This window comes from Acinonyx jubatus, chromosome A1, assembly GCF_027475565.1.
Source record: "Acinonyx jubatus isolate Ajub_Pintada_27869175 chromosome A1, VMU_Ajub_asm_v1.0, whole genome shotgun sequence".
NCBI lineage: Eukaryota > Metazoa > Chordata > Mammalia > Carnivora > Felidae > Acinonyx > Acinonyx jubatus.
The window spans coordinates 61,024,551-61,038,743 of NC_069380.1; the positions used below are offsets into that span (position 1 = coordinate 61,024,551).

At 35.2% G+C, this 14,193-nt stretch overlaps 1 long non-coding RNA gene across 1 annotated transcript in view; it reads right to left on the bottom strand.

The window, feature by feature from the left end:
- Positions 1-838: 838 nt before the first annotated feature.
- The window catches only part of LOC128314496 (uncharacterized), a 29,158-nt gene continuing 15,803 nt past the window's right edge, over positions 839-14,193 (bottom strand). The window contains exons 2-3 of the long non-coding RNA XR_008296212.1: positions 2,144-2,332; positions 839-1,656 (exon numbers count right to left, since the gene is read on the bottom strand). This is a non-coding gene — a long non-coding RNA (uncharacterized LOC128314496). The remainder of the gene's footprint in view (positions 1,657-2,143; positions 2,333-14,193) is intronic.

Sequence of the window (14,193 nt, forward strand, 5' to 3'; positions counted from 1 at the left end):
CCCGAGACTTGTCATTATTTATAAATGAAACTTTATGATTCTGATTTCCAGCATCTCACCCTCTAAGGCAGTGTTCTAGCTTATCCAGAAGTAAATAAAAACAAAGAAAGATATAAAGTTTAGAGGTAAAAACAAAAACAAAACCCAAAATTAATGTTGATCCTGATGGGGTTCTTGAGCAAATGGCTAAGAAAGAATTCTTGAGATGTTTTTGGTGCAAAGGGTGATTTTATTAAAGCATGAGGACAGGACCTGTGGGCAGAAAAAGCTGCACTGGGATTGGGAAAAGGGACTGATTATATACTTTTAAGTTAGTGGGAGTTAGAGATAGCATTAAGTCTCTAAGGAATTGAAAGCAAGGCTTTCAGGACCTTGAGAGGTTAGATACTGTTAAGACAGGGTTACTCTTAGACCCATAAATCAAAAACATGAAGGAAGTAAGGCAGCCATCAGTTGTTTGAGGAAGGTCACACTCTGCATGTTTCAGGTGTCTATTGGTGGGCTGCAAGTTGTAAGAAGATTTAATTTATGTTACATTTCTCTTGCCTTTGTTTCCCTCATCGTTTTTCCCCCTGAACTACTTTGACCCTTAAATCTTTAAGGCTGTTGAAGGCAGAAGGTCTCATCTTCCTCTTCTTTTTTTTTTTAATGTTTATTTATTTTTGAAGGAGAGAGACACAGAGTGTGAGCGGGGGAGGGGCAGAAAGAGAGGTAGACACAGAATCTGAATCAGGCTCCAGGCTCTGGGCTGTCAGCACAGAGCCCAATGTGGGGCTGGAACTCACCAACCGCGAGATCATGACCTGAGCCAAAGTCAGATGCCTAACTGAGCCGCCCAGGTGCCACTTGAATGTCTCATCTTCTATAGCTTCTTCCTGCTGAACTGGGGCATAAAGATGTCCCTACCAATGGTCAAGGTTGGTCAGTTGAGAATTTAATAGGAGTTAAGAAAAGTGAAGGCATCTGTTACTAGAGTTGATAACATATGGGAGTCTCCTTGAGTACAGAGGATCAAGGAGTCTTGGCACTAGAAGGAGAGACATGGGAGAAAAGAGCAAAACATGATTAACAAAAAGAAAAAGAAGCCCAAATATGAGTCTTTTGATAGTTGACAAAAATCTTTCTTTAGCCCAGGAGTTTAGCCAATCATTAAAGAAAAGAGAGATAATTTAAAACATCAATTTGAGTGCACAAAAATACTTTTTGTGATAATCTGGAATGTATACACAGCTTTCTTTTTTTATGAGAACATAAGCTCCATCTTGTACAGCAGTTAAAATAGCTAACGTCATTTTATTTTGTAGAACTGTTTAATGCATTTGAGTTATTTTAGTATTTAATAATCTAAAGTTATTTTGAGAATCATTGAAGACCTTGATTGTGTTGTAGGTGGTGTTGACCATCATATAGACTCTGTTTTGCTTAGTAAGCAATCAGGTAATTAACAAGAGGCACTTTTACAGAAACAACAAAAATATGGGTTAAGTGTTACGGCAAATTACAAACACAGGGTCTGCAAGTATCCCAGTGAGAAGATTTTTAGATGTCAGGCTTGAAGCATGCTCAGATGGAGATTCCTTTTCCTGGAGCAAAAGGAATCAGATGTTTTTTTTCTTGTTTGTAATTCAAATGTCTGTGGTGATTCTTTTGAGTGGGCTATAGGGCAACAGAGACAAAGTGCCAAATATGAGTTTTGTGACAATTTTTCTGAAGTTTACCTCAAGTTGTCTAGTTTAGGCAAACAACAAACATTTAAAGACAATTAGAATTAGAATTCAGTATCCAAAAGGGTGCATTATTGAAACATAACTTTTCTAATAACCCTCATTTCCAGAGATAGCCAAATCAAAACTAATTCATTCGTAGAACAAGCCCAGTTTTAACAAACTCAGCCTAATTATTTACATAAGCTCTGCAAGAACAGCAATTAGTCATATAGATCTTTCAAAATTTGCTGTACTGGAAATTTTTATAAGGAATATAGATTGAACTGTTAGTAGCCTCTCCAGACCAGAAGCCAAGCCAAGTACTTGCTGTCAGATATACTTGCAATACCTGTGGATTCGGGTGAATTTCTTTCCAGGAGGTCCCAAAGATATCCTGAGGTTCCTGCACCTATCAGGAAGTGACATTCTTTACTCACCTGGTAAGGCTGCTGGGAACTTTGTAAGAAGGGTACCAGGCCAACATTTCCAACAGACTTTATGACTCTATGTTTCATAGTCAACCTTAGTTCAAACTGTTTGGTCATATCTGAGTCTATTCATGTCTCTCTCAAATATGACACTCTAGTCAAAGCCTTGGTAAAATAGCCAGTATTTCCAATGGTGACCTGTTACAAGGAGAATAGATTCTTATTGAACTTATGCAAATAACTATAATTACCATGAAAGAAAGAATTAATTACTGAGATCTTTTGAATATCAGAGAGTTCAGGTATAGAGAAAAATTAAACGCTTCAGTTTGTTCACAAATGAATACTTCATCACGTTTCTGTATGTCAGAGATATTTTAAGAGAAAGTTTCCTTATTCTGGAAGAGCAAACATTAAAGAAATAGCAATATTTCCAACAAGAGTCACAAAACTTTAATCTTCCTCCATTTATTTCTTCCCATGTTACTAATTCTTGTTCAGTTGGAATGCAACTTTTAATCCTGGAAATTTTTACCCATTTGTTCTATGATCTCAAAGATGTCAAATACTGGTATTTGTCTTAAAAGTCCTTTTTATAAATCTCCTTGAACATGGAACATATTTTGTAACAGAATTGGAAAAACAACAATAAATGATAAAAGAGTAACAAATGGACATGGTCAACTATCTGATATGAGAGTTCATTAAGATGAAGTTGACAAGGAAATTCAGGTTATTTCTGTGACACATAATACTTTGGCAATCAGAATATCAAGTGATGACCTTATACCAAACATATTAAAACTTTTAGTAATTTTATATGTATATTTGAGCAGTTATAGCATTTACCCAAGCAATACAACCTAAGGTTTACCATCATTTGTTTGAAAGGGCTTTCCAAGTAACACACCAAATAAAAAAGCCCAATTGGTCAAAAAGATTTAAATTATAGTTTAAATCCTGGGAAGTTTGTTAAAAACCTTAGGAAGTTATAAGGCACATCCTAAATAGGGTTATAGATCATTACAAATCTTAATTATTTATTTAACCAAGGTGGCGATAAGAGATTCTAAAGGCAAATATGTAAAGTTATATAGTTGTTAGCAAAACCTAGCTCCTTTAACATTGAGAAGTTTTAACTAAGTAATCAAAGACCTGATAAAAACAAAACATAAAACTTTGGTTCTGGCATACAAAAGAGAAAAGACCTTTGCTTACATTTTTTTTTTCAACAGCAGATGAAAAATCCAAGACAACTTTGTCTTTTTAGAATCTGTTTTAAAATCTGTTAATTTTTAAAATCTGTTTACTTCAACCTCAGTCCATCCTAACTACATATAAAATCCCTTTCCAAAGATTTCCCTTTGAGAACATATTACAACTTTCCTTTTCATTCAGATTTTGTATCAAGCCATTTCTCTCCAAACAAGTAGTCTCATTTAGGACAAAATTACTTTCTTTTACCTTTAACAAAAATTTATTTTCATTTATTATATTTTTCTGACATATCTCCTAATTTTCTACATACAGAGTTGTTTTCCTTATTTCCATCATTCTTAATTACATTTAGCAGAATTTTAACTCTAAGAATCCTTAGTCTCCAGTGAAAACTAAGTAGTAACCAAGTGTGAACTGTTACATCAGAATTCTTTCATGGCAATTTATGAATCAACTAAGTACAAACCAGGTTTTCTAATAGACTCAAATATCCTTATTTTCCCTGCAATAAGTTAAAAACATAAAGCTATGTTTAATAATCAATGCTTAGGATTTTATCTTATTTGGAAAGGACGTAGATGTCCAATGAATTCAATCCAGTTTATCATTCAAACAAAACCTTAAAGTTTTAGATTACCAAAGACCTTGAAAGCTCTCTTAATAATTACCTATGAAAACTTGGAGAAAGACAAAATGAACCACTATTTTAAGTCATACATTTGCTGACAAATTGCAACAGAGATATTCATAAGCTTATCTGACCTTCAATAAACCTAGGTAGAAAAAGTCTCATATATTTAATGCTGAGAAGGCTAAAGACTTGTCTATCTTAATTAAACCAACAAACTTAAATTACTTTAAATGCCAAACATGTTCCACTCGGGTTCACTCAAAAGTCAAGCAATTTGTTCATCATTGTGAATTTTTACCTGGGACATTGGTGAGGAAATCTGAAGTGAGTGGTGTAAGTGCGTGCCCTTTGCTCCTTGACAGTGAGGGGAGGAGGAGTAGCTGATGGCGCCAGAGGCATGGAAGATGTAGGTTGCACCAAAGGTGGTGCAGAAACAGGAGGAGGGGGAGGAGAAGGCAGAAGAAGTGAGGTGCCTCCAAGCCAAGCAGGCTGGAGGTGGACAAAATCCAGTGGACAGAGAAAGACATTTTGTCTCTATGAATTGGGAGTCAATAAGGTAAAGTTAATTTCTCCCACATTTATCTAAGTAACTTGCTTTAAGTTGTACATCTCATAAAAGTTGTCCATATTGTATCTACTTAAATTTGATCCCAAATTTAGTCAAAAAGCCAGAATGCCAATAAAATAATGAAAACAGTGGTTTTGAAAAAACAAGTGGTAGACTATCAGGAGACCTGGAGTTAGCACCAGGATTGTGATTATGAGAATTTTATCACTGGTGAAAAAACACAATCCCTTGAGAAGAACAGTACATCTACTATATTTCTATGAGTTTCTGCTGATTTTTTTTATTACTCAAACAAACTAACAACTCAAGTTATCCAACAAGTAAATACTTTATTTACTTTTAATTTAGCGACCATAGGAAAATAAACTTTCATTTCATAAAAAAAAAAAATGAAATGCAATACCATGATTTCTTCAGGAAAACTAGTAACATCCATGCAAATTATCCTTTTAATATAAAGGAATTCAGTCTTCATAGTTACAAAGCATAAATAATTAGTTTACTAATATTATAATGTCTTCCTTTACACTTTTTTTTAAATAATCAGTTCAGATTGGTAAGAAATTACGTGCATTTTTGTCATGTTTTATTTACACTGCTGTGGAATATACATGCAGGGAAAATAAAATATTAAGTGATACTGGTTTCAATTTAACATAGTATAACTCTTGTAGATGGATGATGTAGCCATTATTTAAATAGATGGAATAAATGAATATTTCCATTCCTAAAAATGGGGTCAAGCTCCATATATAATGTATAATTTTTAATATTGCAAATGACCAAGTCATTCCTTGGCCAGTTTCTATTCTCTATCAATATTATGATGTAGCATCCTAATAAATCATTACTGAGACACTGCTCTGAAGATATCCTATACTAATGCGTCATCAGAACTACTGAGATAAAAGCAGCCCTTGTGGTGGTACATTGGTCTGACTCATACACACCCATTTAGAACATACTTGCGAAAATTAGAAAGGTTTTTTAAAGAACCCAAATGGGCAACGTGCATAGATGGTAAGGAATACTTCATGTGCAACTGCTGTACAATTATTCATGCAAACAATAGCTGAGTAGAGAGATGACTGTATAAGGGCCATTGAAGAAAAGTTCTCTATAGTGTGTTTTCTGAATGAGTCACATTTATTTTTTTTCATTTTAAAGATTACCAGGAAAAAAAGAATAGAAAAATTTTCACTCAGAATATTTCCTAAGGCCTCAAAGTTTCTAGTACCTAGGAAGTCTATCAGATATAAGATAGTTGACTGATTCATAGATTTTGTTTCTTCTACAATATTTTTTTTTTAATTTTTTTTCAACGTTTATTTATTTTTGGGACAGAGAGAGACAGAGCATGAATGGGGAAGGGGCAGAGAGAGAGGGAGACACAGAATCAGAAACAGGTTCCAGGCTCTGAGCCATCAGCCCAGAGCCTGACCCCGGGCTCGAACTAACGGACCGCGAGATCGTGACCTGGCTGAAGTCGGATGCTTAACCAACTGCGCCACCCAGGCGCCCCTCTTCTACAATATTTAAACAAGTTAGTAGATCATTTGTCAGTAGCAGAATCATGATTCAAATAGTGGTCAATCTAAATCCAAAGCCAATACTTGAAATTATTACTCCCTAAAATCTGTCAACAGCATCATGTAAAGAAACATAAATTGTTTCTGTTTTGTGCTTCCCAATGGAATTCTTTATCAGTGCAATCTCTGGAGGACATTATTAAATCAACTATCTCAGCTTATTAGAATCTCAACTACTTGCTTAATGAACTTGGAATATAATAAATATCTTTGATTTTTTTTTATTTTTTTTAACATTTATTCATTTTTGACAGAGAGAGAGAGAGAGAGCAAGCATGAGCGGGGGAGGGGCAGAGAGAGACGGAGACAGAATCCGAAGCAGGCTCCAGGCATCGAGCTGTCAGCACAGGGCCCCATGCGGGTCTTGAACTCACGGACTGCGAGGTCATGACCTGAGCGGAAGTTGGACGCTCAACCGACTGAGCCACCTAGGCGCCCCATTATCTTTGATATTTAAGTAGGCTTCTTAAGTGGTAAGAATTAGGGGAATATTCACATGTTATCCTTTCTGCTTAGATGTCCCATCTCTTTAGAGATACTGCTAGCAAGATTAAAGGGTAAGAAATTTAGGAAATTTGTCAGTTTTCTGAGAGGTTGATGCTAACCAACCTCATAGTAGATCTATTCCCTCCATTATTCTGGTAAGTGCTTGCTTTTTGGTTGATGAATGACTGTCTAAATCCTTCCTTCCTTTACTTCAAATGTTTTTGAAACATTTTCTATATGCCAGTAACTATATGAAAAGATGAGAATAGCAGAATGGAATGAACTTGGTTCTTTGCTTAAGGGTCTCACAGTCTATAGGAAGGAACAGATAAATAATTCCAGAAAAGTCAGAAACTATAAAATGAACACTTAAGCATTAATTAATACAAAGATTTTTGCTTTCCAAAGGTTAAATTCAGATTTTTTTTGTAAATAAAATATCATATTTTTCTTATTTCAATATCAGACATTAAGTTTACTGTTTCAAGCTGGGTATTTTTTTTCTACTGTAAGAAAAATCTAACTTTTACATTTTTGATAATTTGGTCCTAAATTTCTACAAAGATATTAAAACATTATTGTGTTTTTTACTATTACTATAGGATGTAGGATATTCACCCATAGGAGTATAGAAACTACCTCCATAGGATAAGGAAACAGACAAAGACTGGTTACCTTTTTCAGTTTACTTGTTCTTCTGCTTAAGATGTTCCCTATTCTGTGCTTGGAAATAACTAATCCAAATGTTTAAACTATGTTTTTGTTGTAGTTATTTTTGTTACTCTTTATCTTTAGACTTATCTCCCTATTCCACTCATGTCCTTTGTAGTCCCTTCCACACACAGCAGACCAAAATGCTAAAATGTTAAGTGAAATTGTATGAGGGTCCATGGCTCACTATCCTCCACCATTTCCTGTATTGCTCAGGTTAAGGCAAATACTCTATAGTGGCCTCAAGACCCCACGTGACCTCCTATATCTCTAACCTCATTTCCTATGATGCATTCTCTTGCCTTCAACATTCCAAGAATACTCCCCACTTCTTCTTCTTTCATTATTCAAAATAAACATTTTTCTCAGTGCCTATGCCCTTGCCATTCCTTTGACCAGGGAGAGGATATGAAAGAAAATTGGTAGTTTTCCATAATCAAGCACTACCAATTACATATTGTGAAACAAAAAACACTTTTCTAAACTAGCAATTAAAAAATAAATAAAGTTTCATAAACTATACTAGGGAAAAGACAATTATTTTTCTGTCTTTCAAGAAAATTCTATAAAATTTTTAATCAGAATAAAACATATGCAACAAGTGTTTTATTGGTTCAACATACAAACAGTGGAGAGTGAAAAAATGTACAGAATAAGTATTATAGAGATGCATCAGGCAGTTAATTATAAATATTATAAATATAAATTATATCTACATGCAAATCTATTCATAACATTTAAATTCATAAATATAGTATGCTACTTTTCTGGATTTTGACGTGTCTGTTATTTCCAGCTTACTTAAATTTATAACTGGCTGTGATTTATTTTCTCTATCTAAAAATTTGTTTACTTTGTGACTAATTTTGTGTTATTTTTCTTGGAAAGAATTTCTGTAATTGCCTGAACTTCAAGTCCCATGACCCTGAGACCTACCCTGCTTTTAGCCCACACAGAGGCAGTAACAATCCCTTCAATTCCTTTTTAATCAAGGTTCCTGAACAGCCTAAGTAAAAAACGACCCTCTCTCACTTGTGTGCTCTCTATCTCACCCCTCATTTTCTTTTTCTGTTACTTTTATATTTGAAAATCCTATAAATCCAATCTGTGGCATATTATTGGAATTGAAGCTGAAAAATACTTTCATAAACTGTGTAAAACTAACTTATAGATAAAAGGCAAGAAAGAAGCCCCAGATATTCTAGCCATATTTCTTTTCGAGAAAAAATGAACAGAACATGATGTAAACATGCCATCTGTTTCTTCCCTTAAACCTTACTGTCCATATTGTGCTATATTTGGCATAGTAGTCACATGTATGGTTAAGATTTTAGAGATAACACATTTATCTTTTTCTTCTTTGTAATACTGACTTTCTTAATAATTGCCAATCATGTCTTCATATTTCGCCAATTACTTTCAGAGGGCACAGAGTTCTAGTCAAAATACGATTTTTTTTTCAGTGAAACAATGTGTATACTATTTGGCCCTTGGTTAAGAGGCACTTGTATGGTCACATTAATCAAGCCCAATTACTTCATAAAAGTTTCCATGTTAAACCTCCCAAAGAGAGAGAGCTAAAGGAAACAGGAATTCATTCAGTGTCAATATATTAAATGTTTGCTTTTAATTAAATTTTGTGTCATTTAGCATTTGTGGAATGAAAAATGCCATGGCAAGTATAAATCAATAAAAATAAATATTTTTTTTATTCTCTCACAGAATGCTCACTGCTAAATTAAATAAATATGAACTAGAAATAAAAGCTTAAAAACGCATTTTGCCATTTAGAGTAAAACCAATCCATCTGGCCAATGAGAAAAAAGGTGTTTTTTTTTTTATATTATTTATTACAGTTTTCTAACAAATTGCTGCTTTTCAATTTGACTCAGTGATCATAAGAAATTAAAATGTTGCCATGATATCATATTATACTGATGCTTTGCTATTCCCTCAACTCTTAGTTGAATAAAACAATAGTTCAGCTATAACAAGGTGCCTAGCTATGTCTTAAGTTTAAAATTCATGTTGAGAATTTTCTGCTAATATCTACTTTTTAATTGGTTTGCACTATTTTTCTTACTTCTTATACTGTATACAATGTTGAACTTTACCCAAGTCCTTGATTTTGGAAAACACCTATGGTTAGAGAATCCCCCTCCCACCACCCTTTTGTGTTCCAGAAAATGACTCACTACAAAGAACCACCCACATTCATAAGACTTGGATAAAACTTTACCTGTGACAAGGCCAGACATGGTCCCTCTAAATTCCCATTTGTCACCTTATAAATTATTAGGTGAACTGTTTTGCCACTAGTTATCAGTCAGAACTAAACCCAAAGTTAAGGATCTTCTCCTTCCCCTGGGATCCCTGAACTTTGGTCCGCCCTCAAACTGACTCAGCACAGAGCCTTTCCATAAGGGCCACTCTGGAGCAAGTGCCTCAGCATCAAACATTTTTTCATATAATTTCCAATTATACAACAGTTTCCTTTTACCCCTCAACCCCTAGTTCTTTCTAGCCTTGTTTACTCTCTATAAAAGAAAAACCCTTTTGCCCAACTCTTGTGAAACTAACAGATCATATTTCAGAGTGTCCTCATTGTTCTTTTTCAAATGAAGTCCCTCCTAATCCAAGTCTGCATGTATTGTTAATTTAACTTTATGTAACATATTTACTTTAGAATTCTGTGAAGGGTATGTGACGTCAAACCTAAAAGAAAAACAGCTAGTTATTTATTCAGGAATAGGAGGGAAATCGCGATTTGAGACATGCAAGATACGGCCAAACCATAGGCAAGCCCAGAGATCAAAGGAGTGAAATACTACCTTATCAAGAAAAGAATGAAGTTGTGAAGAACTGCTTTGAATGAAAATCCATTGGAAGAAAAGGAGAGTTCAGGGTAGTGAGAGTTTCTTATTGGCTGAGTTGCGGTATTTCTTATTGGCTGTGCTTGTTGCTAGGCAAGGAGAAATTCTTCCTGTTGTTGGAGTACTGAAGCATATTTCTCCCTGTTGGGAATGTAGCATGCCCCTCTTGTCGGGGTCTGCAATTGAGGGGAAGTGGTAGTGTGTAAGAGCTTTTCATCTGGCCTCCCAAATACATTTCAAGCGAGGTTTCCTTTATTCAGTTTTACAGTGGGGACTGAAAGTCCTTGTACAATCTTTAAATCTCTTAAATTTCCTGAAAATGAAAAGTTAAAGAAACCAAAGAACCTTTTTCAGTGTACACATTATAGACCTCTTGGAACTCATTTTATGAAACTGATAAGTTGATAATTGCTGAGGAAGAAAATACAAAGAAGTCAGTTTAAAACATGGCTCTTGCTATTTATTCAGCGTCTGTGTAAAGACATTGATGAGCGGAATGGTTGAAGCAGGCTTCTTGGAGAATCTCACCTTAGTTCTGGACACATTTGTATTACAGGTTCTCTTTTCTCTTTTGTATATTTGTACATACAGAAAGAACACTCAAAAATCATGACCAAATGATTGAGCCCTTATATCCCATCCTGAGCTAAGAAAAGGGTAGGGCTCTGCACTTCGAATGGGAGAAATACAATTCAGGAAGGAGAGAAGAGGAGAAGTTTAGTAAACAAAGTTTGTTCTGCCATGCCGATAAGTTTCTTGGGTGGAAAAGTGATATCTGATACTAACTCTAGTCCTGGTACAAGCTCCCTTTCTAATGTAAATTTCCCTTACAGAAAACAGTAACTTCTATTCTGTTTTCAGAACTTCTGTGTCTGTAGTTTCTCAAAATAATCAGCTCAAAATAATCCCATGCCAAATAGCCAAGTTTTGGGGAGGCATATTCTACTACCTTTCATTAGTTTCTCACAAAATTAAACACGTTCTCCCATCTTACCATATGATGCAGCAATCATGCTCTTCGGTATTTACCTCAAAGAGCTGAAAATTGTGTCCAAACAGGAACCTGCACACAGAAGTTTATAGGAACGTTTTTAATAACTGTCAAAGCTTGAAGCAGCCAAGGTGTCCTTCAGGAGGAGAATGGATAAACTGTGGAATATTCGGACATTAGAATATTATGCAGCGCTAAAAAGAAATGAACTAAAACCCCATGAAAACACGGTGGAAACTTAAATAGGTACAAGCAATGAAAGAAGCCAATCTGAAAGGCCACATAGTGTATGAGTCCAACTGCCATAGTTCCCCCTCATCTGCAGTTTCCCTGTCTGAAGTTTCAGTCCAGGAGCCAAACCTTCCTGATGTATAGGTGGAAAGTTAGTAGTAGCCAAATGCTGGGTCTCAATGCCTACGTCACTCATCTCACTTCATCTCATTACATAAGTATTGATCATCTCACATCATCATCAGAAAAGCATGAGTACAACACAATAAGATATTATGAAAGAGAGAGAAAGGGAGAGACCACATTCACTGCACATGTTATCTTAATAATTATTCTCTTTTATTATTATTGTTCTTAATCTCTTGCAGTGCTTAATTTACAAGTTAAACTTGATCATAGATGTGTATGTGGAGAAAAAACAGTATATAGAGGGTTCTGTACTATCTGTGCTTTCAGGAATCCACTGGGAGTCTTGGAACATACCCCCAAGATAAGGGGAGACCACTGTAAATAAAACTTTGGAAAAGGCAAAACTATAGAGACAGTAAAAGATCAGCGGTTGTCAGGGGTACATAAGGAGATAGGATTGAATAGGCAGAGCTCAGGGGATTTTTAGGGCAGTGAAAGTATTGTGTATGAATCTATAATGATGGGTACTTGTCATTACACATTTGTCCAAACCCATAGGATGTACAACACCAAGAGTGAGGCTGTAGGTAAACTATGGATTTTGGGTAATAATAATGTGTCAGTGTGGGTTTGTCAATTTTAACAAATGTACCATTGTATGTGTAGTGTTGATTGTAGGAGAGGCTGTGCATGTGTGAGGGCAGGGTGTATATGGGAAAATCTCTGTACTTCCCAATTTTGTTGTGAACTTAAAACTACTGTAAATTTAAGTCTTTAAATATGAAAAAAATCAATTATTTTTAAAGCAATAGAAATAGCAAAAAGTTCCAACCACTGCTATGATTATAGAATTTGTATTCTATGTATTTCTTAGCTACAATATGTTTTGAAATATAGGTGATTTTGTTATTGTTGCTGTTCAGAGCACACGTGGTAGATGCTAGGGAGATTTTCTTTAACACAAACCAGATAAAAATGTTCATTATGAAAAGAATTTAAAAGAGTTGTTCAAATTTGAAAAGCTTTCAAATGTCACACACAGTTTACATGAAATCATGAAAGGTGATTTATATTTTGCTATTGTTACATCACTAGTCACTTTATATTCTTAAGAAAACAGAATGATCATAAAAGCAAAATATCTACAGGCTTGTGACTGGCAGACAAGAGGCAAGTTGACAATAAAAATATGAAGTGGAAAGCAAACGGAATGCCTGAGGCCAGGTCCCAATAATACCTGAAGTGAGAGATTTCAGAAAATGTTATTTAATATAAGCATGCCAGGGTTGAGAGCCTCTAGAGGTATGCTTTTATGTCAGGCTTGAGGTACTTCCCCAGGGAATTCCCTAGAAAATGTAACAGTATTTTAAAGCTTAAACTGGTAGTCATTTAACTCAAATGCCCCTAAGCCCCTAAGGGAAAGGGAAATTTTAGGAATCAACGTGTGTGTAGTGAAAGGAGACTCGGAAATTAAAACTTACTCAAGACAATCTTTGAAACTTCAAGACAATATTTGAAACTTATTCAAGGCAATCTAGCCCTGATCATTGCTCAATATATGCTTCTAATTAAATGTCAGCAGTGGCATTCCAAAACATCTTTGTGGGATATCAAAGCATATAGGAACAAGGCAAGAGGTTGTCTGGCCAGTGAAGGGTAGTAGAATATGCCACTCCAAATGCCATCTCTGTAGGCCTGCAGCACATGCTAAAATGAACCACTTTGTCATGTTGATTATTTTGAGCTGTAGGCAACTGAATGCAGGGAGAGGCTTTCTCTGAACTCCCCTTGTCTGCCTAAAGACACATCCTCCAAAAGGAACTCAAATGTCATAAATCCCCTCTGCAGGAGATTCATCAACCAGAGAAAACTGACTTTTATCACAGGAGAGGAGACTAGATGTCTGCACCACACCCTGACGTACTGTCCCAATCTATTCTACCTCCCATCTATTCTAAGGGCCTATTCATCTTCTCTGAAAATCATTCACTCTTCCCTAAGAGGCCTACATCCCTCTCCCTTTGCCTCTTAAGATAGTATTTAAGCCTGAATTCTAAGCCACCTTGGGGAGTTACTCATTTTCTTCTGCATAATTCCCATGTACACATGAGGTTCCATGTTAACAAACTTTTGTTTTGTGGTTTTGGTTTTGGTTTTGTTTTCTCTTGTTAAGCTGTCTTTTATTACAGGAGTCTCCGCTAAGAACTCAGAAAGGTAGAGAAAAATTATTTCTCCTTCCCTACACCATCAATCATATTTAAAATCTAAAATTCTGAAAGTTTATTCACCATTTAAAACCAAATGTATAAGAAGGTAGAGAATATGAGAAAAGAGAAACACATATACCAGAGAGTAATTTTTTTAACCATACAAACACAATATTAAGTACCGTTGAAAAGAAGAATTGTAGTGAGCCATTTTTGTATTTCTAAGAGCTGCAAGCTGAATAAAAGTAATGTGAAACTATTAAATGAGATGACCTGACCTGCTAAAAGCAATTTAAATCTCACTAAAGGAAACATTCAGCACTTTTCACATGTAGATAGAAATAGTTGTCTTCCAAAGGGTCAGTTATGTTACAAAGACTAAAACATATGGGGGAATATCAGAAAATTGCCCTTTGGATACTTAA